At 41.9% G+C, this 5,000-nt stretch overlaps 1 pseudogene; it reads left to right on the top strand.

Annotated features, from left to right (window-relative positions):
* Positions 1–417: 417 nt before the first annotated feature.
* On the top strand, positions 418–2,691 carry LOC147469078 (uncharacterized; annotated as a pseudogene).
* Positions 2,692–5,000: the final 2,309 nt, after the last annotated feature.

The raw sequence follows: 5,000 nt of genomic DNA, 5'->3' as shown, positions 1-5,000 counted from the left end.
TTCTTCTAGTACATGTATCAATGAGAACAATATTAGTAAAAGCAACAGAATAATGACATTCAGAGCAACTGGAGTATTTCCACTACAAATACTACTTCATATTTAGGATAACATTGCAGCTATATCTCCCCTTGTAGCCTTGCGTAATCTAACACATAATTAACCTAGAACATGCATTTTATTACATCATTATTCACAAAGGCAGGCAGTCTTCGGCGCGGCCACACTGCACGCGATCTGCTTGGAGGGTCGAGGGTAGCGGGAGGCTCCTCAAGAACAAATGGGGCGCGGGTACCAGGTTCCCTCCAGGCTTACCCGCTACCCGCTACCCGCCCCGCTACGTGAATCCACATGTCAGTTAAAATCGGCCAGAGGCTTGCAGGACGCCAGGCGACCTGCACCTACACCAACTCAGACATGAGTAGTGAGGAAATGATAAGTGCTGCTCTTCAGCGGAGGGTGTTGTGGGACCCGCAGAGCCCCTACACAAGAATGTTAGTGTCCTCAAAAAGTGTCGGGGTGATATATCTAAACAACTGAATATAACAGGTAAGTTGCAAGTTGCGCTGACTCATCGTTTGGGGTATCATGTTTAGGCTATATTTACATATTAGTTGGGCCACATTTCTCTTATGGATACAGTAGATGCAGGATGAGCCTATACCATGGATTGGCAGGGAAGGCTGTAAGTAGGTAGGATGGTAGAGATGGCCATATATATGTAGGTAGGTAGGATAGTAGGGATAGAGTTATAGGCTATTGTAAGTTTGACACATTCATTGCGTTCATAGATAGTCAATATTGAACATGTATGAATACAGGAAAACAATATGAGTAATGCCGGTATATTTGGCATTTAGAAATCAGCCCCAATGAATTTATCATTTCCCTTTTACTGATCATCATTGAGCTATTGTAAACGGGTGAGTATCGCACAATTACCGGCAATAAGTTTTCTGAAATTGTTTTGATATGAAATATGATACATTTAACAGCAATTATTACCTTTCGCCAATATGTTTTCTGATAAAGCATAATCATCTTGCCAGTTGGTAGATCCAGTTCCATTAAAATAAGGAAGATATCCCTAATTCTTAAAGAGCTGATTTGAAAACGATACCGACATGAGTATGACTGGTTGGAATTGGTTCTTTAGGGATACTGTAAAAAGTGAGTCGGGACCCTCTGTCTCAAGGATGTAGTTGTATAGAATACAGACAGCTTTAACAACTAATGTCGCTGTTTTAACATCTGTTTCAATTGCTTTGAGTAGCACTCGCTATTTGCTACACAGAATCCCAAATCCAGACTCATCACTTTCGCGGACGCGTGATAAGCGGTAGTTGAAAATTCTCTTCCTGTTGTCAAGTTGTCTTTGGGGAAACGGTCTCACGAGATAAGGTAACTGTGGGTATCCTTCGTCGCTACTATGGCATAAGGAAGGGTGATAGTAGTGCCAGGAAGAAAATGTGGAGATGGGACATTAAGTGTTCCCTTTTCTAAGAATTTGTAGAGAGATGATGATCTGAAACGTCCAGAGTCAGTCTGTCGACCTACCCTTCCAACATCAACAATAAATCTGCCAATCGCGACACTCACCGTTTGGAGAGATATTGAAGGAATGTGTATTGTAATTGAAATATTTTCAACCACTCCTGACAGGAGACTTCACAATTTCGCAATGCTTTCCATCTAAGCTTCCAATGCAGTTGGGGAAATAAATATTCCTCCCAAACAGCTGTGCATGTTTCCTTGACAATGAAAGCCAAAGTGCTTTTTAAGACGGAAACGTCGCGCCAATGATTGAAGGATTCTCCAGTAGCCAAAAACCTGTCCAGATAATAGTAAATCAAATGTAAAAAGCGAAGATGTAGAGTATCTTTTATTCAGACTTGTTGCAGTTAATCTTTCATGCTGACAGAAAACAACGATCAGTGTCTATTGCTACACTTGCCTTAATATACAGTATATATGAGGGTATCATTCTTTGGGACTAGCACAATAAATATAGGATTAAGCACTGACAGTTGGTTGTACGTATTGAAATGTATTTCAGTCATTCTTTTTCCTTTTTAGAGAAAACTGCCAAAGGCAGATGGAGGAGCCTCAGAGATTATTACAGGGAAGAGCTGAGAGAACATGGTGCACACAGATCTGGAGCCGGTGCTGATGAAGTGGGAACTAGTATGTGGCCCTATTTTAGTCAGATGATCTTTCTAAAAGATATTCTTAAAACTGACGCCAGAAGTTCAAAATTTACACTTGATGAAACTGCCTCAGTACTTGATAAGGGAGGCATCAAAACCGACTTTGGTAACGAAACAAAGTTTTCAGATGCAAGTCATTATGATGAATCTGTGCCACCTTCTCCACGGCCACCGTCCCTATCAAATACACCCTGAAATACTTCCTCTGGACCATTAACATCTCGAGAATTTAATGCTGGACGAAGAACTAAGCGGCTTGCACCGAAACTTGATGCATCAACAAAAAGAATGAAGAGCTTGTTGCAATAGAAAAAGGATATTGGAACTTTTTGAGAAGGAACAAAAAGATACAGAGGATGATGATTTAGATTTCTTTAAGAGTATGATACCCTATATGAAGAAGCTGCTTGGTACGAAAAGACTTCGTGTTAGGTCCCAGATGCAGAACCTACTGTTGCAGGAACTTGAACAGTTGGAGAATTAAACTCATAGGTCAGGTCAAACTTCTCCAATGTCAGATTCTAGAAAAATAAAACTCAAACCATCAGCCATGCACCGCCACCACAGTACACATCGTTGAATGCACCACGTCTTTCTCGCTGCTTGTTCAAGTCGTGAATCCAGCAAGACCTAACGACATCCAGGTCATATTACTTCAGAGACGCAGCCTCACTTTGGGGCATTTTTCTTAAGAAATTTGACAGTGACATTGCACCGGATGGGCGTGGGAGAGGTATTTCCCCAGTGTTTCCATCCATCTGGCAACGTTCATATTACTGATGGCTCTTTGCTCCCCCTCATCACATTAGCTAACAGTCTGATCAACCCGTATCTTATTTCTCGTTTGCGTCTCCTCTGGTTTGGTCTCGCATATGTAACCTCCACTAGAGAGGGACGAGTAGAAAAGAGTTGCTAGTTCACACTTTTCGCATATTCCTTTTTGCATTCGATTTGTATTGTTGACTTTGGATGAGTCTTATGATAGATAAGTACTGTGAAGAATATCGCTAACATAACCGCTTCTAATTCTGTTATTATTACTATGAGTGTTACTACCACCACTACTTATCCTACTGCTATTTCAGCACTGTTACTTCTCTAATTTTACTATGCAATATCCTAATGAACTACTAATGAGAGTACTACTCAATCTTTTTACTCATGTAAAATGATCTTTCTCTCTTGCCATTCCAAAACCACCATCTATTATACCCGAGAACATGCATTGTCATAATGATCTACGCTGCACTCGCCCATTGAACCGCGTTCTTGTGTCTTAAGGCTAGGCGATTTAGTTTCTCTCAGCCACAGCCGAGCAGATCGAAGAAGCGAGAAGACAGCCGACACTTCATCCAAGCAGCTACAGTATCCTCTCCCTTGAACCGTTCGGGAGGACCTACATCGTCTGGAGGGCGACCAGGACACCTTCTCTTGCTCCTCCTCCTCCTCCTCCTCCTGCTTCAACTCTCCATCTCCTCCTCCTCTCCCTTACTATTGCTGCCGCTACAACTCTGTTGCTTCTACACTACTATTCTTTCATACAAACATTGATTTTCTTCAGTTGAGGACACTAGAGTTCAAGCCTCAGAGAGTGTAAATTCTTAAGAGCTCGGCCTAAATCGATAGAGTATAACTGAATGTGCATAAAGCATCATATTTAATACTTATCTTGACATCTGAGTGGTCTCAGAAGTCCCACAAAGTGATACCATACTTTGTTGCAATATTGTGAATGACGTTCTAAAATTTTCAACTATCCCTTTAGAACTTTTAGAAATGTCTCTTCACATTCCATAGCGTATCTACATGCCGTAGCACATCAGACTCTCTATGTAAAAAGAGAGGCACAACCCGTAACAACACAATAATAACAGTACCTCTCAGGATTCTTAAAGTGGCCTTGAAAAAGACATAGTCGGAGGCCTTTACCTCTAGGCTCTTGTGACTGGTCAGTGAGCGCCCATTCTGACATCGGGAAAGAGAGCTGACAGACGCACTCACTTTCCTCGCAGTGAAGGCGAAGGTCAAGGGAAAGATAAAGAAAGAAAGAAAGAAAGGCACAGAAAGAAGTGAAATAGAAAATGCCACATAAAAAAGAAGGAAGGAATAATAAGAAAACGAGGAAAACGAAAAAGACACCGATGGCTACGGAAGAGAAGATTAGGGGAGACTTTTGGAGGAATAAGCAGTGTAGAAGAGCACGAGGATGGATGAGAAAAAGGAAAGGATACGGAAGGAAAAATAACAGGGAACACATTGAAAAAACAAAACAAAAACAAAACAAGGAAAAAATCAAATGGAAAGAAAAAGGACAGTAAAAAAAGAAAAAAAAAAGAGAGAGAGAGAGGAAAAAGGAATGAAACGAAATAGAAAAAACACTAAAAAATGGGAGGGGACAGTAAGATAGGAAACAAGAAAAAAGAGCGAAAGAAAAAGATGGAAGAATCTTTTTCTTTGCACCGACTAGAACAAGAGACAAAATCAAACAGAAAAAAAAATGGAGTTCGAAGTGTGTGTGTGTGAAGGGAAGGGGTGGGAAGAGGGGGGGAGGGGGGAGGGGACGACAGCAACGACAACAACAAAGACACAAGTGGCCGTCGCACCCAGTGTCGATCTCGGCTGTGATCAAGTTCAATAAAGATTTAATGTCCCGTCAAGACCGAACGTGGTCGACGGGGGTGGGGGGAGGGGGGGATAAGTGCCGCATCCTGGTGTTCAGCGGGGGTAGGGAGGAGGGGGGAGGGAGAGGGGGAAGGGGAGGGGATGAAGGAGAAGAAGAAGATGAAGAAGAAG

This window comes from Penaeus japonicus, unplaced genomic scaffold, assembly GCF_977035675.1.
Source record: "Penaeus japonicus unplaced genomic scaffold, GWHDUDI00000001_assembly GWHDUDI00000024, whole genome shotgun sequence".
In the NCBI taxonomy this organism is placed as follows: Eukaryota; Metazoa; Arthropoda; class Malacostraca; order Decapoda; family Penaeidae; genus Penaeus; species Penaeus japonicus.
The sequence above is the reverse complement of the archived record's forward strand: the minus strand, read 5'-3'. Positions and strand labels throughout refer to the sequence as shown.